This window comes from Zingiber officinale, chromosome 8B (assembly GCF_018446385.1).
Source record: "Zingiber officinale cultivar Zhangliang chromosome 8B, Zo_v1.1, whole genome shotgun sequence".
In the NCBI taxonomy this organism is placed as follows: Eukaryota; Viridiplantae; Streptophyta; class Magnoliopsida; order Zingiberales; family Zingiberaceae; genus Zingiber; species Zingiber officinale.
In genome coordinates this window covers 52617290-52640346 of record NC_056001.1, presented here as the reverse complement: position 1 = coordinate 52640346, position 23057 = coordinate 52617290, and the positions used below count along the sequence as shown (strand labels likewise).

Sequence of the window (23057 nt, the reverse complement as noted above, 5' to 3'; positions counted from 1 at the left end):
AATTGCTAATTTTCAGGCATTTTACCATGTTGGACAGCAGTATCACAGCGTGTACGTCCGACATTGACTAACCGAGGAATTCTTATATCTTGGTGAGTTTTAGAAGGGATAACTATTTGGATTTGACTAGAGGAGGAATTTTATCCTTGCTGTAGTTACACCTAAAATGGAAATTTGGAATAATTAGGGTTTTTCCATAAAACTGTTCTTAAGGCTTTTATTTAGCTATTCATTTGAATTGCAGCTAAATAAAAATGTACATATATTGGTGACACGGGACTTTGACGCGAGACGAGTATCTCGACGTCGGATTTGGACTGGATATGATCCTTTCTATTGGAGGAGGGTACTTTGACTTATCGTTTTAGATTTGTCATTTGATATGAATAGTAATGTTTTTAACAAATAGTAATTATTATATTTTTTATCTACATCGGTTGGTCACTACCCGATATCTGTTACATGTTTGTTTTGTTTACATGTTATGCACTTCATGTTAGTACCTACCTAATTATACATGCTTATAAGGATAGTGACATAACCAGGCTTTATTATGTTCAGGACCTAGGTTTTTATACCTTATCTAATCTGTGTACCTTTGAGTTGATTCATTGTCCTCTGATACACATTATGTAGAGATGGGTAGGTTCAGGATTTTCCATGCTTAGTGTCATGCACCATCTCGCATGATTGCATGCTGTGCGATAGTCGGCTCTATTATTGTTGAGCACATCGCCAGTTACATGGATATGCACACATGACCACTCATGGGTTAGTGGTTCTTACCAGGCAGGGTGTGTTGCAGAAAGTTGCTCTTTCAAGGGCTCCGTTGGTCCACTCATGGGTAGTGTGATGCAGCGTTGTAGCAGGACAGGGATCTCTCCTCTGGACTTGCTCAGGGAGATGAGAGCATTGAGCTCCCCCACTTATAATTTGGGATAGAAGAATAGGTATACTCCGACCGCATCCCATCCACTCGGTCACTCATCAGGAGCAGTGAATATGGCAGAGTGCACGGTAGTCACAGCCCTACTCACTCGGTCTCACCATCGTGTGTGAGACGGCTGACTGGAGAGTAGGGGTGACCAGGACATGTCATTGGCATCATACGCACTGATGCATTTATTGTTTGTGTTTGCTGCATATTGGATGGATGCATTTGTTTGACATGCATACAGGAATCCTATTCCTCTCGGATGATTATCCATACACCAGGTCCTGGTTAGTACAATTTCTCCTGTTTATTTTAGTTGCATTTGTCATTCTTATATCAGGAGACTGTACGCATGATTAGTGCTAGTTGTTATTTTCTTACTATGTATATCCCGCTGAGGAGTTGACTCACCCCGTGGTTATTTATTATTTTCAGGTTGAGGTTGTCCGAAGGAGTTCCAGTCGCTAGTCCCCTGCAGATCGCGAGGATGTGTTTTATCTTTTGGTTTTCTTATTGTACATTTTAGATTAGTGTTATGGTTGAGGAGGGAATGGAGTATATGGTTTCTTCTCCTTGGCCTTTACTTTCCTTTGAACATTCTTCCTTGATAGTGATCTTCAAAATTATATTAATTGTCAAGATGCATGCTATAAAACTGTTCAAACAATCACTTAGATAAAGTATACTGATATGATTTTTGATACTATCACTACAAGCTAAGTTTGATTTTCAAAAACTCAATGTAAATGGGAAAGAAAAAACACAAAACTCTTATATGGTACAAGAACAAAAAAACTAATTATTTATCCTTAGAACTAGATGAATAGAGACACGTGTTAATGATTGTCAAGTGATATGCAAACACAAGCAATGGGATTGGTAGTGTAAAACATACAAGTACATACTTTAACTTGTTGTCAATTTGAGTGTAAGCTTCCAAATAAGAGTTGTCTATTTCATAAACCACAGTAGCATAGTTAGGCAATCCAAAGGTCTGGGAATTATGATTTTAAAAATGATGACAGTAGAAAGGGGAATTTCAACAAATGATGAGCTTCTGTTTGTGAACTAAAAAATAACCCAAAAATTTTATCTTTATGTTTATACATTCAAAGAACGAGATAATATCATGCATGCAGAGGTAAAATTCAATGAATAACCAAACAACACAACAAGAAAACTGTTCATTAGCGGTGTAATATTTTCGCCGCTAAACCAAACAAATACTTACCTTTCACTCATATATATGGTCATGTCATCAGTAGAATATTTTTTTGAAAAAAAACTGCACCATTATAAATAATCTCGCAGAGAACATGAACCTCACAATCAATAGGAAGAAAATCATAAAAAGGATGGAGATAGAAAAATAACAAGAAGTCGCAATTGTAAAGTTTTCCTAACCTGTAAGGTGAACAATCTATCATTGATCTAGACTTCTTTGGTCAAAAAGTAGGCTACAATCCCAAATTAAGCATCACAGATGTATAATTCCATCAAAAGAACTAACTCGCTGTCCAAAAGTAAGTTAAAAATGCATAAAATGATTTAGAGACCCAACAAAACCTAATCTTAATCTAATTAGAAAACTCTAATTAGCTCCACCCAACCTATTCAATACTTGAAAGTTAATCAACATATCCTTACCATCTGACTCTAATTAACATAATCAATCACACATAGATTACATCTCCAAATCTGAGAGAATAGGTCAATAGTATAAGAGTAAGGAAATTCATTACCTAACTCTTCTTCTTTGACAATGCGATGACGTCCAAAGGTCACTAGCAGTGGCACCGTGGCCAGGGGTTGACTTTTGATCGCTCGGTCTTAGGTGGCGTCCCCACTGGCTGGTGCAGGGAGGTGGGAGCTCTTAGATGGCGGCGATCGTAACAATCTACCTTCTGGCGGCGGCGACGGCTCTGGGAGAAAAATCGGCGGGGGCTGGCCATGGATCGATCAGCTAGGGAGAGGTGAAGCTTGCTCTCCCACAGACAACAGCTGGATCGAAAGAGAGGAGCTCGACGTTGGCAAGATCAGGAGAGGAACTCGGCGTTGGCTTGGAGAGGAATGCGGCGACATTGCCAGGCTGGGCTCGACACCGTGAACAGATGGCGATGCCCTAGTGCGAGGAGGCGGCGGTAGTCGAGTGGTGCCAGTGTGATCTGCGATGGCGGTGTGCGACTGCAATAGGAAACTAGGGCACGGGAGTGGGGAAAGGGCGGCAGTGATTGGGAGTAACCGGCAGCACCCTCGACGGCTGGCGATGGCTGTGGCTTCGAGAATGTGAGGACAGCGGCGGCTGCGTCGGAGGTCAGTAATGAAGAGGAGATCGCGGTGACGGTGAGATCGACAGGAGAAGAAGAGGAATGGGGGAAAAAATGAGATTCTTTAGATTTATATATGTAGGTTATTAAATAAATAAACTCCCACTTTATTGGTACTCGAAATAGGCTTTCTCTAAGCTTAATCGATTTACCCTCTTAAACATGTCATACCGACTCAGTTTATATTCTAAAAAATTTCTAAAAATTTTCAGAAAATTCTACCTCCCAAGGAAGCGCCGAAAAGTCGATGCGCTAACACTTTAAAGGCAAAGCAGCAAGAGCGACGAGGAGCGTCTTTCGCGGAGGAGTCGCGAAGGAGGAGTCAGAGATAGGTTTTTGTTCGTTGAAGAGTCACGGAGAAGTGGGTTTTAGGTTTTTTTTTTCATGAAGTTAAAAAAACTGTTGTGTTTTTATGATTCAACAACATTCAATAGACAACAGTTTAATAAAACTATTGTATATTATCACATAAGCAACACTAAAAGACAATAGTTTTTTAAAACTGTTGTCTTTGACACACATTAGACAACAGTTTTTTTAAAAAACTGTTGTTATTTAAAAAGCATTATGGTGAACAACAACAGTTTTCAATAAAAATGTTGTTAAATGGAAAAAAACAACAATTTCTTGAAAAACTGTTGTCTATTAGATGTGGTTAAATCCAAAATTTCTTGTAGTGTAGGAACCCAAAACCTATTGGTTCTCTTTGGATGTTCTAGGTACTCACTAGAGATAACTTCCCTAGATACTTTCCTAGTGACCTTGTTAGTCTTCTTAGAAGCCTTGGCCACCTTCTCTAGGTCAACTCTAGGGATAGCTTCCCTTGTGACCTTCTTAGTGACTTTGTTAGACTTTTTAGAAGTCTTAGTCACTTTTGTCATTACAAAGATACTCCTAGGGATAACTTTTCTTGTATCCTTGACTTGACCGCTAGACCTAGGATTGGTTCCATAGCTATATGGAACCCTATGATAAGAAGGCACAACCGACCGGGTGGTTGTTGGTCGTGAGAGTATGCTCACTTATAACTCACGCTAAGTTAAGAGTCTGGATGTAAAACACCGAAAAATGGTGAATAATGATAAGGGAAATTTTAGAAATTTTTCTAGAATTTTTTCGGACACCGTATGGCTTCGGTTACGGGGATAATATTAGGTCCCGGGAAAGCCTATTTAGGCTACCCCGTTTTAGCGAGGAAATGTTGATTTTTTTTTAATTCATTTTCTTTTTTTTTCTTTTTCTTTATTTTCCTCTTCCCCCGCCATTTCCCTTCTTCCTCCCAATCCCTGTGACGCCGTGCCCTAACCGACGGCAGTTTCTTTCCCCCGCGATTTAAGCTATGGCCGAGGAGTTCTATTTCCTCTCTTCTCCCGATCCCGTGCCCTAGCCTTCCTCTGCGCCGAACTCCCCTTCTCCCCCTCCCGTGACACCAAAGCCTCGCCTCCGCCCGACTCTTCTCCTCTTCATCTTCTTAATCGCGCCACCGATCACCACAGTCAACGTCGGCCGCTCTGCCCATCGCCCGATCGCTAATCTCCCGTTTCCCCTTTTCTCACCATTTCTGCCCTAGGTGCCAACATCGATCCCTTCTTTCCTCTGCGCTGCTGCCAACCACCTCGGATCCACGACGAGTCGTCACAGCTTGAAGACAACTGCTGTTCAGCACCGAGCGTCTAAAATTCTCTGTTCGTCGTGCTCTAGTTCCCGATCTGTGACCGCAGGGGTATTCAGATGCTCTGACGCGAACTGGTAAGTAGGTTTCTGCCTTAGATTTTTTTTGTTTTGGGTATTAAGCATCTGTGTGGTGTTGACTTGAGATTATTTTTTGAAGGTAGAGATTTCCTTCGATTTCGGCAGCAAGGGAAATACCTTCTTAGCTGCCAAATCTGAGGTAAGCGTTAACCCTAGCCTCTAAAATAGGTAATGCAGTGATGAAGTGCTAATTTTCAGGCATTTAACCAAATTGGACAGCAGTATCACAGCGTGTACGTCCGACATCGACTAACCGAGGAATTCTTATATCTTGGTGAGTTTTAGAAGGGATAACTATTTGGATTTGACTAGAGGAGGAATTTTATCCTTGCTGTAGTTACACCTAAAATGGAAATTTGGAATAATTAGGGTTTTTCCATAAAACTGTTCTTAAGGCTTTTATTTAGCTATTCATTTGAATTGCAGCTAAATAAAAATGTACATATATTGGTGACACGGGACTTTGACGCGAGACGAGTATCTCGACGTCGGATTTGGACTGGATACGATCCTTTCTATTGGAGGAGGGTACTTTGACTTATCGTTTTAGATTTGTCATTTGATATGAATAGTAATGTTTTTAACAAATAGTAATGATTAGATTTTTATCTACATCGGTTGGTCACTACCCGATATCTGTTACATGTTTGTTTTGTTTACATGTTATGCACTTCATGTTAGTACCTACCTAATTATACATGCTTATAAGGATAGTGACATAACCAGGCTTTATTATGTTCAGGACCTAGGTTTTTATACCTTATCTAATCTGTGTACCTTTGAGTTGATTCATTGTCCTCTGATACACATTATGTAGAGATGGGTAGGTTCAGGATTTTCCATGCTTAGTGTCATGCACCATCTCGCATGATTGCATACTGTGCGATAGTCGGCTCTATTATTGTTGAGCACATCGCCAGTTACATGGATATGCACACACGACCACTCATGGCTTAGTGGTTCTTATCAGGCAGGGTGTGTTGCAGCAAGTTGCTCTGTCAAGGGCTCCGTTGGTCCACTCATGGGTAGTGTGACGCAGCGTTGTAGCAGGACAGGGATCTCTCCTCAGGACTTGCTCAGGGAGATGAGAGCATTGAGCTCCCCCACTTATAATTTGGGATAGGAGAATAGGTGTACTCCGACCGCATCCCATCCACTCGGTCACTCATCAGGAGCAGTGAATATGGCAGAGTGCACGGTAGTCACAGCCCTACTCACTCGGTCTCGCCATCGTGTGTGAGACGACTGACTGGAGAGTAGGGGTGACCAGGACATGTCATTGGCATCATACGCACTGATGCATTTATTGTTTGTGTTTGCTGCATATTGGATGGATGCATTTGTTTGACATGCATACAGGATTCCTATTCCTCTCGAATGATTATCCATACACCAGGTCCTGGTTAGTACAGTTTTCTCCTGTTTATTTTAGTTGCATTTGTCATTCTTATATCAGGAGACTGTACGCATGATTAGTGCTAGTTGTTATTTTCTTACTATGTATATCCCGCTGAGGAGTTGACTCACCCCGTGGTTATTTACTATTTTCAGGTTGAGGTTGTCCGAAGGAGTTCCAGTCGCTAGTCCCCTGCAGATCGCGAGGATGTGTTTTATCTTTTGGTTTTCTTATTGTACATTTTAGACTTGTTCTAGTTTTGACACTTGGATATTATGTTATCTTTATTGTCGATAAATTTTATTTGGATGTGTTTTTGCTACATGTCTGCTTGGATGGCAGAAGAGGTGAGTTCGTTGTGATTTGTGTCTTATGGGTGTAGTGGAGTAGGATATCAGTATTGAGGTTTATGGGTGTAATTGAGTATGATTTTTGACTTGGTTTTCTTTTCGTTGCATTTGTTTAATTTTACTATTAAACTGCGTCGTGATTGCTTGTTTTTATATATATTGTTCCGACCGTGTTGGCCGATGTATATGAGGCCCTGAGGGCATTGTAGAAAGTTTCAGATTGTCACCCGTAAAGGGGAGATGCTGCCAAAATTTCTTCTGGCAGGGACTCCCCCGGGCGTGACAATTTATCTGGTATCAGAGCACAGGTTTTCTGATGCTTGGTTTTCGTATTGTTGGTTTTGCGAGTCAAGTTTTTGTGTGTTGGATTTCAAAATAATCTGATACCAATTTATTGGTATCAGAGCGGGTTACGATACATGCTTTTAGTGTTTTGGATTTTAGGATTAGCCCAAGTTGCCAGTAAACTTGGGTATTTATTTTAAAATTTATACGATTTTCGGTGATTTTCTCGTCCGAAATTTTGAGGTAAAATGGGGACTGGACAGCGACGGAACATCTCCAGACGGCAAATAGGTATAAAGGTAATTTTATAATTTTTATACTTATAGTGATATTTGTGTTATAACTTAATAGATATGAGGAGATCTACACGAGTAGCTGCAAGACGTGGTGTTGGACGGCCACGTAAGAGGACTTTGGAATCTCTGGCAACAGACTCGGCAGAGATGCCTACTGGGGTTGAGCCTGTCAGTCAGGGACAGACTCAGGAAACTGCGGGCGCGTCGGGCTCTCAGACCCCGATGGCTCCTTTAGAGGTGTCTACCTCGGCTGCACCTGCAGTACCCATCCCTACCGTATTTACGGTACCACTAGGGATACCACTGGCATACCCAGCACCTGCTCTGGTCGAGCCTACGACATATCAGGCACCACCGCCACCTGGACCTATTGTGTACCCGGCACCAGCGGCACCTGTGCCCCTAGTACCTACAGTGTACCCAGCAATAGCACCATCGGTACCGATTGCTCCATTTCCGGTACCACCACCTTCTATCGTACCTCCAGCCGAGGCCACCTATGCCGACCCTGCAGTGCCACCAGCGGTATATGCCCCATCTTATGCAGCAACACCGAGAGTACCTCCCCCGGTCTATCCAACGGTACTACCTGTAGCACCAGCTCTAGTGGTTCTGCCAGTTCCAGGAGTCGTCCCTACCCACCTCACAGATATTGGCGCGGCACGAACTCAGATCCCAGCATTGGCAGAGTCGATGAAGAGTCGATTCACGCTCTTCCGAGGAGAGACTGATCCGAGTGTGGCCCAGTCCTGGTTAGAGACCATGGAGCGGACCTTCTTCTACATGGCTTGTTCAGAGTGGGAGAAAGCGGAGCTGGCTGCTTTCCATTTACTAGACGAGGCCGACACCTGGTGGGTTACGCAACGTTCCATCATAGGCGAGTAGAACATCACTTGGGCCAGATTCAGATAGGCTTTTGAGAGTTGTTACTTTCCACGAGCCTATCAGATGACTCGCCGTCAGGATTTTCTGAGTCTGCGACAGAACAACTGATCGGTGACAGAGTACAAAGCCGAGTTTAATCGGTTGGCTAGATTTTGTCTAGAATTGGTTGCTGAGGACAGTTCCCGTATGCAGCAGTTTATTCAGGGACTGAATGGACATCTACAAGTAAAGCTTGCTGGCTTTGGGAACTCATCATACCTAGAGACACTGGACAGAGCCCTGATGATAGAGTCATCTCACCAGAGAGCGTATCCGGACAAGAAAAGGAAGCAAACGAGTCAGACATCAGGGCAGATCTAGCAGGCATAGGCGCCTGGATAGCAATAGCATGGTCACAGTCAGCCAGGTCAGGGTACTTCTGGGGCTTCTGGTCAGCCACAAAAGTCGAGGCGGTCTTTATCAAGACATTTCCGGCCTCCTCAGCAGACCCAAAAACAAACCGCCAGTGACATCAATTGCGCCCGGTGTGGATCCAGAGAGCACACCACATCAGTCTGCACCTTGGGGCAGTCAATTTGCTATTATTGTAAACTGTCTGGGCACATGAGCCGAGATTGTTCGCTGAAGGTTCAGTATATTGCTTCCGGAATTTCTGGTCATGGAGTACAGCTCAGTCAGACAGGGACTTAGAGAGGAGGGCACAGAGCTCAATCCTCACATTGTCAGCAGAGGACAGCTCCCCCTGCAACAGTTGCATTTGGCATGCCCGGACAGGAGTACTCCAGTACTCTCATAGTACCACAGAGCTCTGTTCTAGGATCATAGTATCTGACTCAGGGACAGTATCAGCTGCAGCCCCAGCCACTGGTTCAGTACCAGTCACCGCCTCAGTCCCTAGTACAGTATCAGCCACAGCCACTAGTCCAGTACCAGTCATTGCCCCAGCCGCCGGTCCAGTATCAGTCTCAGCCTACCTATCAATCTTTGACTTAGTATCCGGCACCGTCACAGTGGCAGGCTCAGACTCAGGCGCAGCAGCCTTTGGCAGCACTACCACCTCCTCCACCGCTAGAGACTGGACGTATTCATGTGGTGACCAGAGAGGATGCGCAGCGGATCGACGGATCCATTTTCTGCGGTACGATTTCCATTTATGCCTTATCTGCAGATATTCTGATATATACAAGTAACTCGCATTCTTTTATATCTCGTACCTTTATGCGGGAGATTGGTAGATTACCCACTTTCAGACCTCAGTGACTGACTGTCTCTCTACCATCCGGTGATACCTTGGGCGTCACTCAGGAGGTCAGAGGTTGCCCGTTAGATTTTGGCAACATAATACTTACGGTAGATCTTTTAGTATTGGAAATGGTCGACTTTGATATTATTCTTGGCATGGACTGTTTGTCAGCATATCATGTCACTGTTGATTGCCAAACGAGGGTGGTCACATTCCGACCTCCGAACCAACCCTCGTGGGATTTTACTGGCATCAGAGACGACGGCATATCGATCATTTCGGCGATTCAGGCTCAGAAGCTGCTATCACATGGATGTCAGGGTTTTCTGTTATCCTTGATTCATACTGAAGATGACAGTAGTTCTCAACTCTCCGACGTTCCAGTAGTCTGAGAGTATCCGGATGTATTTCCAGACGAGCTACCAGGTTTACCTCCCAGAAGGCAAGTGGAGTTTGCTATTGAGTTGATTCCGGGAACTGCATTGACATCGAAAGCTCCTTACCATATGGCACCAAAAGAGTTGAACGAACTGAAGGTTCAACTCCAGGAGCTTTTAGACAGGGGATTTATATGCCTAGTGCTTCTCCATGGGGTTCTCCGGTATTATTTGTCAAGAAAAAGGATGGTACACTGAGGTTGTGCATAGACTACAGACAGTTGAATGTAGTGATCGTCAGAAATAAGTAACCCTTACCGCGGATCGAGGATTTGTTTGATCAGCTCAGAGGTACATCAGTGTATTCTAAGATTGATCTGTGATCCGGATATCATCAGCTGAGAGTCAGAGAATCTGATATTCAGAAGACAGCATTCCGTACCAGATACAGCCATTATGAGTTTTTGGTAATGCCATTTGAACTTACCAATGCTCCAGCGATATTTATGAATTTGATGAACTGCGTCTTCTTGGATTACCTTGATCAGTTTGTTATCATTTTCATCGATGACATATTGGTCTACTCGTGTTCCGAGGAGGAACAAGCGTAGCATCTTCGCACAGTCTTGGAGACTCTTCGACGACATCAGCTGTACGTGAAGTTCAGCAAGTGTGCTTTCTGGCTATCCTCAGTCGATTTTCTGGGACATGTGGTCTCTAGCAGAGGTATTTCTGTAAACCCTCAGAAGATCGAGACTGTCATCAGCTGGGAGCAGCCGAAATCAGTGCAGGAGATTCACAGTTTTCTGGGACTAGCAGGATATTACAGATGGTTCGTCGAGGGTTTCTCCCGGATTACTATGCCGCTGACACGCCTGACCAGGAAAGGCGTGAAGTTCACTTGGACTGAAGATTGTGAGACCAGCTTCTAGGACCTGAAGCGGAGATTAGTGTCAGCTCCAGTTTTGGTTTTACCCGCCAGAGAGGACGGATTCATGCTCTACACCGATGCATCTCTTCAGGGTTTGGGCACTGTCCTGATGCAACACGACAGGGTAGTCTCCTATGCTTCTCGTCAGTTGAAGGAGCATGAGAAGAACTACCCAGTACACGATTTGAAGCTAGCCGCCATCATCTTTGCTCTCAAGATTTGCCGACATCATCTGTACAACATTACATTTGAGATTCTCATTGATCATAAGAGTCTCAAATATATTTTCACCCAGAAGGAACTTAATATCCGACAGAGGAGATGGATGGAGTTCCTGAAGGATTATGATTGTACCATTACACTACAACAAAAACTCTCATAGATATCGGTTTTCCACCGCTGTCTATTACATTTTCGACTGATGTCTATGAAGGCGATGTAAAAGGTCTGCCATTTTAGACATTGGGTTAAAACCGGTGTAGTATCACTTAACGACACCGGTTTTCGAATCGGTTATGAACCGGTGTAGTATCACTTAACGACACTGTTTCAGCAACGGTATAAAACCGAAGTAATATTAGTTAATGACACCGGTTTTAGCAGGGGTGGAAAACCGATGTAATATCAGTATTGTTTAACGACACAGATTCAATTTCCGAAATAGTGAAAAATCGATATTATACAAACAAGTCAATATCCATGTAACCAGCACAAATATTATTCTTACAACATAAAAAGATAATAGATATTGTACACATTAAATCTGTATCCACAAATTACACAAATATTCTTCTTACAATTGGCCAGTTGAGGTACCAATTAACCTACTGCTTAAGTAAGAAGCCCTATTATTCAAATGTTCGACATCCATCTCTTTGCTTGATTCTTCTTCCTCATGGAGGCCACCTTCTTTATCCTTTCCTTTACGTCAACTGCAGATGCATCTGCCACTTCAGCTTCAATGTCTCCTTTCTCCTATTTCTGATCATGCTCTTCCTGTTCCTTTGATGATTTTTCTTTCTTAGATTTCTTCTTCTTTAAGATTCTATTCTATGAAGGAGCACCAACACTTTCTTTCTTCTCCCCTTCACTACTTTGCTCCAGTTGCTTCTTGTCTGCATAACAAGGATAAACAAATTTAACACACATTAAACAATCACTTCATATGTATGAAGCAACTCAAGTGAATTAAAATTTACTACTATCTATCAAAAATAAACTAATTATATGAAAGAAGACATTACCAGCTGTCTCATTTTGTGCAGTATTACTATCTTTATTTGCAAAGCCCATTTCATGTAGAAGTGCATCCAACTCTGCCATTTCCTTTTTCTTAAGCTCCTTCTTTGACAGTTGCCTTTCAGCATCTTTGGGTGGTGCTGAAACAGGAGTAGGTTTCTCAATGGTTGGTTCTTTCCTAACAGCCTCTGGTTCATTTTCAAGTTCCTCAACATCATCATCATCACCCATGTCAAGACCATCATCCTCACTTTCACTTTCCTAAACACAGGAAAAAAGAGAGTTCTTGTTATAAATAAATAAACTTAAATATCTGATATAAACAAACATGTAAGAAAAGAACTGACTCTCACATGTGAGAGTAAAGCAAATAGTAGATAAGCATAATCACTAGCAAGCAACATAATTAGCTAATAGGAAGAGAAGATTTTTATTTAAATAGATAAACTCAGAAACTCAAAAAGATTCTACTTATATTGACATAATAAATTTTTAAAAGAACAAAATGAAATAGGAAGAGAAGATTTTTATTTAAACAGATAACCTCAGAAACTCAACTTGTATTAGAACAATCTGCTAGCAATGTGTCCTATTCTTCTACAAACCAAAACTGTTATTGTCTTCTTAGAAAATGGGATAATATGAAAGAGTACCAAAGAATTAACAAGAGATTAATAAAAGTGAACTGATAAGAGTTAAGACTACGGATTTACGAAAGAAAACATACTCATACAAAGGATCCAAATGCAGAAAAATAGGAATAAGCATTACAATAGAATTCTTACAAACACAGGAAAATAGGAACAAAAATTAAAATCAGCTGTCAGGAGCTTGATTTGATAGATCAAAATAAGCTATTTTTGCAACATCATCATCAAAGAGTAAAACATTACTTGACTTTATATCACGATGAATGATATGAGGCTGGACTTTCTCATGCAGGTATTCCAATCCTTTTGCTGCTCTGACAACAATTTTAACTCTTTGGAGCCATGACAACATTGGTCCTGGTTGTGCTCCTTTAACTCCTTTTCGTCCTGTGCATAATTATAGACATCACTGTTTGCTACTTTTAAATAAATTACTTGAAGTGCTAATCTTCTGAATCCATTGTCACTTTAGAACTCTCTAGGCAAGCTTGATACATGAAATCATAGTATAGAGCATCAACATAATGATGATAAAATCTCATCTATTGCTTCGCTCTGCGAATCTATTTTATCATTTAGTTCAGGAGTAAAATAAACATAAATGATTTTGGACTATCTGACCGTATAGATGTTTTACTATCTATCACGGGGAGAAAGAAGGATTTAATGTGACATATAAATGATAAACATCTTCCAACAGTTGGAATGATCATGAGATGAGCCACACACAATTGGTTATACTAGGAGATTTGAAAACAAATTCAGAATAACATTTAATTAATTATAGTTTTATGTGTTCCTTGAATAATTCTACTAAATTCATTAATGCGCACATTCCTTTGTACTTCACAGGTTGTACATGTTGGTGAGAAATATAGACAAAAGCCAGCAGTCCTGCTCCCATGAAAAAGCAACTTAGCCACTTATATTCAATCCCTGACATTAACTTAAGCCGAACATTTACCTGTTCAATAAGCATACAAAGGAAAGAACAGCACATGGTTCCCTCTGTTTAATTGATGAACTTAGGTTCAGTTTGTATTAAACATTGTTATGGATATTATCATGTGGCAAAATAGTATTGCATAAGATCCATTGCAAAAATTACAAGTTGTCAAATGACAATTGACAAAGGCAAAGGATGAGGCTCTCCTTAATGGAAAAGGGGAATCTTAAACTGCCTGAGACAGTATGTTGATTTTTAGTGTGCTACGTGATAGATGTGAAAATTTCTAGTTTACTTAGCTTGATTAAAATGACATAAGGGTGGTAGATGTGAAAATTTATTTTAAACGGATTACTTAGGTTTTATCATAGGATATGTTTTGTAACAGATGTACGCTTAAATATTTTCATACACATTGCCACATACTCTCATCAACATAATTAACTTTAAAATTTTGACGCCATAGATGTCCACATGTATCTGTGTTCCTTATATAAACTATGCAGTTGAGTGCTTTAAATATTTTGGTGACATATATGTCCACATGTGTCTGTGTCCTTTATATAAACTATACAGTCAAGTGACCGATCATATATTGTTTGTATATGTTTTCTAATACTTGATTTTAATCAATGTGCCATTGTAATAACATGGTTGCAATAATGGATAAGTTTGCCTAAGACAAGTTCATACCATGAAGAATGTCATGGAGAGACCCCATTGTAGCAAACTCATATGCTAACAGACGGAGATTTCCTTCAACACTGTAGCCAACCAACTCCACGACATTCTCATGCTTCAGCGGTGACACCATGGAAACCTGTAAAATTGTTCATATGAGCATGACACGCCAACTAATAAGGTTAAGCTAAGTATGACTAAAACCTGTGCCAAAAACTCTTGGTCTGGCTGCTTGCTTGAATCTAATTTTTTTTACAGCTGTGCTTCGCTCATTCTTTAGGACACCGAAATACACTCTACCAAATGAACCCTCCCAAATCAAAGCTTCATCACCAAAATTTTTTGTGATCTCCCTTATCTCGTCAACAGGAATAGCTGGGACTGCAATAGGTTGCTAGGTTGCGGCTTAACAGTTTGGGCACCCTTAGAAGGAGTATTGGTAGAAAGATAGGCTCCATCATTTCCTGCAAAATAGGCATCCATATTCATTAGAACTGAAAAATTGCTAATGATACCTCTAAAATAGATTTAGTCATCCAGTTGAAATGGAAGAAGACTTAATTTGGAATAAAAAAACTCTAGTGGCCATTTTAGGTATCCTTACCAGCTAAATGGCTTGCAACATAAGGACCACCACTGGCAGCAGTTCGATTATTATCATTCTCTTTACAACATGCAAAGCACGACATTTTGTGTTTTTTTAAGAGCGCTTGTGATGATGCTACCAGACTTGTAAGTTGTAACTAAGAAAACCTGTTTACAAAAGAAAAAAAAATCCAGTAAACATGGGCACAAAGATGCCGCCTCCCCCCACTCCCCTGACGCTCCCGAGAGCGGATCCTGCGAAAGCGATTGTGGATCCGAGCACAACCCCCCACCCTAGCTCCAGTTCCTGCCACCCCAAATTTGCAAACTTCCAATCTCAAACCAAAGCAGAAAAAACAGGAAAAAAAAAAGGAAAAAAGAACACGATTTGGTTGAGAGAAGAAGGGAAAGGGTTTCATACTGGCCAAGCGTGCGAGTGAGAGCCATTCTTGGGGAGAGAATTCACAAGGCGACCTAGGAAAGGAGGCTTGTCGTCTTCCATGCGATCGCTGCGGTTGCTTCCTGCCTGCGCCGTTGACGACCCAAGAGGCCTCTCTGCTGCGATCGACTGGAGTCCTAGGATCATACTGCAGCAAAGGAAGAGTACAACAACCACATACCGCCCTCTCTCCAGATCTGCGGCCATGGCGGCGTCGGGGGGATGGAATGCAACTCTGTCACCTCGTCCTCCATGGGTCAAGCCGCCTACGCTGCTACCCTCTGCGTCCTCAGTCAAACACAAGGCAAGCTGTGTTGTACATCGATCTAGGAAGGGAAAGAAGGAGATGAGAGTGAGAGAGATAGTCGGAAAGTGGTGGACAGCGCGATATAGGTTTAGGTTTAGAGGGAAGAGTGAAATGTTGTAAATTTTGGTTAAGTATTGGTGGGAAAATTAAATTATTTTATTTTATCATAGACACCGGGTTTTAAAATCCGTTGTTAAAATCGGTGTCAATTAACGAAAAAAGGGCACTCATAGAGCCGATGTCTATGAGTGAAAATCTGCTCTTATAGACACCGGTTTTTGAAAAAACCGGTGTAAAATACTCAAAGACATCGTTTTTTGCTTAAAACCGATATTGTTCCACCGATGTCTATGAGGGTTTTTCTTGTAGTGTTAGCTATCACCCAGGGAAAGCTAATGTGGTTGCAGATGCATTCAGCAGGATGCCCAGAGGAACTTTGGCTTGCCTCCGAGTTTCAGTCACAGACTTGGTTCAGGGTTTCTCCGAGTTGGGCCTTCAGGAACAAGGACAGACAGAGCAGGGTATTCTTGTTACCATGGTTGCTCAGTCGTCGATCAGGACTAGGATCCGAAAGGCCCAGGCTGGTGATCAGCACTTACAGTTCAATGGTAGCCAGATAGCTTCCGGGCAGCAGACCGAGTTTACACGAGATGAGGAGAGTATTATATACTTTCGAGGCAGATTATGCGTACCTCAGTCTCACCCGGTCTTACAGGAGCTACTTCAGGAGGCTCATCATTCTCAATTTGCGATCCATCCAGGTGGGACCCGAATGTATCGAGATTTGAGACGTTCCTACTGGTGGAACGGTATAAAGAAAGACATTGCGAAATTTGTAGCTAGATGTCTTGTTTGTCAGCAGGTGAAGGCTGAGCAGCAGAGACCTGCCGGATTACTTCAGCAGAGACTTGATGGGGAAGACATTTTATGGAAAAAGATGATGAGTTTATGTATGTATTGTTTATTTTGAAAAAACATAGTTTAACTTTTAGGAGGTGTTGGACTTGTATTACCTTTTGGATTATTGGACTTATATAAGTGCTTGGAGTTTTGAAGAAGAAAGTTCTTGTATAACTTTTTGAAACTTGGATTTGTATTATTGTAAACTTGATTTCAAATATTAATAGATGTGTATATATGTTAAATAGGATGTGATAATGTTAATTAAGATGTGTTAAATGTTTTTGATGTGGTATTTAATTTTGTTGTACACAAGTTTATATATAATTGATTGAAAATTGCAGAAACAAATTGGTTCTACTGAAATTCTTGGGATTTAGGGATGAATTTGGCGACAAAAAGAATTTGTCGCCAAATTATCGTAATTTATTATGTATCGATAATTTTGCGACAAATTATTTTTCATCCCAAAATTCATCCTAGATTATGGGACGAATACATAGATTTGTCCCAAATTCTGAGATAAAATTTGGGACGAAAATTAATTTGTCACAAATCATAAATTTTTTATATTATTATTTTCATCCCCAAATTTGTTACAAATTTAGGACGAAAATTAATTTGTCACAAATCATAAATTTTTTATATTATTATTTTCATCCCCAAATTTGTTACAAATTTAGGACGAAAATTAATTTTTCACATACCACAAATTTTTTTATGTTATTATTTTCACCACCAAATTTGTTGGAAACTCTATAAGAAAAATATTATTCGTTGCAAGAGTTGTTTTTGTCGCTGAATTGTCAAGGACAATTTTGTGACAAATATTATTTTTGTTGTAGAATGAATATGCAATAAATTTGGCGACAAAATTATAATTCGTTTTGAATTTTGTCACCGAATTCGTCTCCAATTTTGCAACGATCTGTGACGAATATTGTTTCTATTGCAAACTTGGCGATGAATTTGGCGGTCACCGACTTAATAAAAATTTTTGCAATGAAAATATTTTAGAAATTTGCCCCAAAATTCATCCCAAGACAGTGTTTTTTTTTGTTTTTTTTTTGTTTTTTTTTTTGTTTTTTTTTTTTTGTAGTGTCACCGACTTAATGAACTATATTAATTGTTCAATAAAATAAGACTAAAATCTAGATATGATGGAAAATGAGAAATTAAGGAGAACGGATGAAATTAATTAAGAAGAGAATAAAAGACGAATGATATAGAAATATAATTTGTAAATTATGTTTCTCTCAATTATATTTTCATGTATATACACTATTGCAGTTGGAGGTCAAAGAGTGTTCCCATGTGTTCTGGACGATGGATGAGTTGTGGATTCACACGAGAGGCGATTTGGTAGAACACCTGCCATGTTAATAAGCTATCGGAGCCGGACTGATGTCGAGAGCCCACTGCTCGCTCAACTCGGACGGTAGAGGCCACCCGCTCCAATCCTCCGTAAAGCCCAGGACAATGCTTGCAAAGGTGCTTCACATCGAACACCCTTTTGCCGAAAAAGAAGTGAACGAGGTGCAAGAACTCACGAACGGTCTTTGGTAATTTGCAGTCGCATGTCAGCATCTTGACTAGGAAGGCGAAATCATAGGCGCCTTGGAAGGTAACCCAGGAGACGGGAGAAAAATGCCAAAGGAAAGCAAGCCGGAGGTGGCCAAGTGCTGGGCGAATCTGCAAGAGTCGATGCCCCATACTTGATTCTTTTGGAAGTCGATGCCATTAGCCTTGAGCAGCTCGACGGAGGAAGGGGCGTAACAGTCGCGGCTGATGTCGAAGTCACGGAAATTAAATTCCCACACGTAACTCACACACGTGCCGTCGTTGTAGATGGCACATGGGAGGTTACCGGCGGCGTCGGAGAGGGTGAGACCGACCTGGACGATGCGGAGAGCCTCGACGTTGGCGCGGATCAATTCGTAGCCCTGGGGGAGGGTGAGGGTGCAGTAGGGATTTTTGGAAGCGACGACGACGCCAGGATACTCGGTGTCCAATGCGACGAAGGGGTGGAACGGGACGACGGAGCGGATAAGGGCGAACTCCTCGTCGAGGTTATGAGCCCACACGGAGCGAACCTCGACTCTGCTGGCGCTGGCGGCGGAAGAGGAAATTGGCATATCGTTATTGTTGACGACTGCGACAGCCATGATGATGAGTGTGTTTGATGATATTAGAAATACGAAAGTAGTGGAAGCTGGAGATCGAGGAGATGTTAATTAGGTTTCGATCGAGTTGGAGTGGAAATTAAAATGGAAAGGGAGGGGGAGTTTAAATAGAGCAGGAAATTAAATGGAAATCAAAGAGAGAAAATCGCCAGATAATAAACACACTAAACAGAATTAGTTACTGCGAAGCGAATTATTAGGATATATATATGTAATTAATTAATGATGATAAACGAGCTTAATCAGGACTTTAAGTATTAATCTGGCGCCAAATCTAGCTGCAATTGAGAGGTGAATAAACTATTTTACAAAAAAAAACTTTTTATAATACGATAAAAAAAACGGATATTAAAAAGCTTTGAAATTAAATAATCATGGAGCTTTAAAGTAAATATCTAACGTTTAAAATGTAGTTTAAAAAATAATAATTAAATGTAAATTTGTAATTGATAAATAAATAAGAAAGTACGTTTTTTTATTAAAGACTTATTTTGATTTGAGCTCCTGTTACATCTTTTTAGCCTTCCAAATATGGATAAATTTTATTTGCTATTCTAAATTAGTATTTTAGATGACGTTAATAGTTAATGTTGATGAAGAGGTAAATTTGACGCACCCGATGTATGCATATCTGAAAAGTAAATCCACTCGTGGAACTTCCTGATCTTAGTATGAGGACTGATAGAACTTGAACTCTATATATACTCAGACAAGTACCCGGACCGTTAGAGACCACAAACCAAGGAAGAAGTCTCCGGCGCAGACCTTCCGACGCTCAAGTCAGGTCCTTTTTCCTAGAAGAACAGTGTACGATGGAAAAAGAACTGTTCAAGACAAGTGTGTATGTGTGCGTACCTGACTAAGGAAGAGGACCTCCCTTTTTATATGACGCTTCACATCTTTAGAGTCTGTCTGTTGTCAGAGAATGTCCGGTATCAGGGTCTGTCAGGTGAGAGAGGATGTACGGTGGCCTCCTATTGGTGGAAGGAAGGTTCCATTCGCAGGTGATACCAAATCATTAGAATATTCCCTGATATACGACAATTATTCTCTGACAGGAGGTTACAATTCCCTAACATTGTTGTCGCTTAGCGCTTTCCATCCCGCTTAGGTTTAGCTACGGATAGTTCGGGATGACCGTTCAGATGTACCACCCGGCTTGAGTCTTGATGAGGAGGATGAGCTATGGCGACTCGCCCGAATTTTATTTGAAACTATGGCAAAGGATCCATCTTTCATGAATTGATAGTTGAAAGGCCGATCGGGAGTTGTCTTAGTGAAAGTACCAGGTCTGTCTACACTGCACGAGCTGGGAAGATCTTATCAGTCGGGGCAGGCCTAGGGCTAGTCCAAACCTAGTCTTATGTCTCAGATCTGAGGATCTGGCCTGACGGCGACCAACTAGAAATTATGCAACTAGTGACGCGGGGCTGTTTAACTCCCTCTTTCTCCTGACCAAGGGAACAAAGCGCTAGAGGAAAATGGAGTCCGAAGGCCCTCTAGGATGGGATATCTAAATCCCACCTCCATACTATCGAGATGATTTCGAGTATTGGATGAAGCGGTTGGAGACTTGGTTTCAAATAGATTGGAAACAATATATTGTGTTGGAGGAACCGTTTGAAACTCCAACGGACAAGAAGGGAAAGCACCTCCGGCCTCAGTATTGACCAAGGAGCAAAGGGAGCAATCAGAGGCGGACAAGGAGGTAACTAGAATTTTGATTAATTTATTACCTCTTAATTTGGTATTGAATGTAGGTGAATACAAGAACGCAAATGACCTTTGGAAAAAGGTAATTGCGCTTCATGAGGATCCTACAAAACTCCAAATAGTGGATGAGCCCAAGGAGAAGGGCTCATTGGTCCAAGAGGAGAAGGACCAATCGGATATTGACACGTGTTCAACATCCGAGGAGAAGGAAGATGAGGAGCTATCATCCACATCTTCAAGGGAGGAAGAAGTGGAATCATCCACATCTTCAAGTGAAGAAGAAGGAGAGCAATCCAAGGAAGAGGAGATCTTGGAAGCTCAACCCTCCACCTCAACTACCAATAAGAGTACAAAGGACCACATCAAATGCTTTGAGTGTCGTAAGATGGGGCACTACAAGAGTAGGTGTCCTTCACTCAAGAAAGTAAAGGAGGTAAACCCTAAACTCACTAAAGTTAATTTATAAACTAATGTGAGTTGTAGGAAGAAGAAGAAGGAGAAGAAGCACATTAGGTACTTTACATGTGGTAAGTGGGGTCACTACCACACAAAGTGTTCAAGGAGAGGAGAGCTCAAGAAATTGGCACAATTGAAGAAATGGGAACAGAAGAGGAGCTCAAGTCAAGGAGGAGCTTCAATGGTAAAAGGGAAGGTAATCCCTATTTTAAAGTTTAATCCAAACTCTAATTCTTATATGCTTGTTAAAAATAATATAGATTATTTACCCAAGCATAATCATGGATTTAGGTATAATGATAGGAATAGGGTTAATGTAGGTGATAACCTTAGGAGACTTATTCATGCTAAATCTAGTAAGGGTAGATCTAATAAGACCCAAACCACTTTGCTTAAGGGAAGGAAAGTGGGTGAAAATCTAAGCATAACTCCTAAGAAGGGGAGACATATGCCTAGGAAGGTGGGTAGATCTAGGGATGTCCAAGGTGGGCATGTTGATTCAAGGGTTAGAACCTTAGAATTAGAAAATCAAACATTGAAGGTAAGGCTTGAAGAAATGGAGAAAATCCTAGATAAGTTCATTATTGGACCTAGAGTACTTGACATGTGTTTGGGTGGTCAAAGATCTAAAAGTGTCAAATTGGGTCTCTCCCATGCCAAGTGGAGGTCAAGTGCTAGGGTGACACATGACATTAGTAAGAGAGGTATGACAAAGGACAAGGGAGAGTCATCCAAGGTCAATAAGAAGCAATATGCTAAGGTGACATATAATTATGGCAAGGATGAGGTGTCCAAGGTGAAGGACAAGAAGAAATTAACCAAAGACAAGGTGTCTAAGGTTAAGAAAATCAAGTTTGTAAGCCAAGTGTCACCTATGGTACACCATGTGGGTGTAGCCATAGTGGATGAGTCACCAAGGGAGGTGACTAAAATTAAGATTTCTAAGGTTAGGAAGAGCCTCTGGGACCCATGATAGATGGGTTTTCAAATGTGCCTAGTGGTTAGGAGATGAACTTAAGTCTCTAACCTAGTGGGTTGACACAATTGGGATGTGTTTCATGCATTGAAATGTGAATTGCGTTCATATTGCATAAAAATTAGTTTTTGATAGATAAATGTCATATAAACTAATGCTAGAGATGCATTATGATTTAGTATGGGTAGATACATAAAGAGAAAGTCAAAACTAGGACTTTAGGTCAAGGTTCAATTGAACCATTTAGCTAGTTTTGAATTTAATTTCAATCTTGGGATCTATGATAAATATTAAATATATATATATATATAAAATAGACCTTTCAACAAAATTTGAGATTTTTTGGAGGTCTGTGGAATTTATGGTGCATTACTGAAGTTGGGTCAGAAAGGTTAATTTTTACAGAAATAGAGTATGAGTCGACTGGTACAGTTACTAGTCGACTGGTAATAGTAATTTGAGTACAGAATGTCTCAGTAAGCTCATTTTGACGATGGCAGTTGATTAGGACTTATGGCACTCGACTGATACAGTCTGAAAATATTTTCTAGCATTAGAAAATGACCAAAAGATTGGTGAACATGTATATAATCTTATGGGGGATTAATACATGATGTTTAATCTTATGGGGGATTAATGCATGATGTTTATGGTAATTAGAGATCAAAGAATCCAATAATTAGGATATTGTTGGAGCTCTTTTTTATGTATGACAAAGGGGGAGAAGTTTAGGTTTAAGTGGGAAACCTACACACCGTTGCAAGAAATCCTAGCTCAAGGGGGAGCTTAGGTGAAGGAGGAGCGATTGCTCATTTATTAGCAAAGGGGGAGAAGTTTACATTTGCAAGAAATCATAGCTCAAGGGGGAGCTTTGGTAAAGAGGGAGCCTAGGGATTTAGGTTTCATTATTTATGCATGAGTTGATTTGCATATGTATTGCTATATTGTTTTCCTAACTTAAACGGATTGCCAAACATCAAAAAGGGGGAGATTGTTGGAGCAATCTGGGTACCCTAGGTTTTGATGTTTAGGCAAAGGTTTAAGTTAGGTTTATTATTGTATTTGATATGTATTGTGAGTGTGCAGGATACAGGTACAACAAGAAAAGTCCAAGGGTAATATTGGCAAAGGAGGAAAGTCTACGGGTGAGTCTTGACAGTGTAAGTCCAAGTATGTAGTCTTGGAAATGTAAGTCTAAGTGTGACT

The 23057-nt window shown here is 40.9% G+C and overlaps 2 pseudogenes; both read right to left on the bottom strand.

Annotated features, from left to right (window-relative positions):
- Window positions 1-11758: 11758 nt before the first annotated feature.
- LOC122017070 lies at window positions 11759-15719 on the bottom strand (annotated as a pseudogene).
- A 2085-nt stretch (window positions 15720-17804) lies between these two features.
- LOC122013821 lies at window positions 17805-18688 on the bottom strand (annotated as a pseudogene).
- Window positions 18689-23057: the final 4369 nt, after the last annotated feature.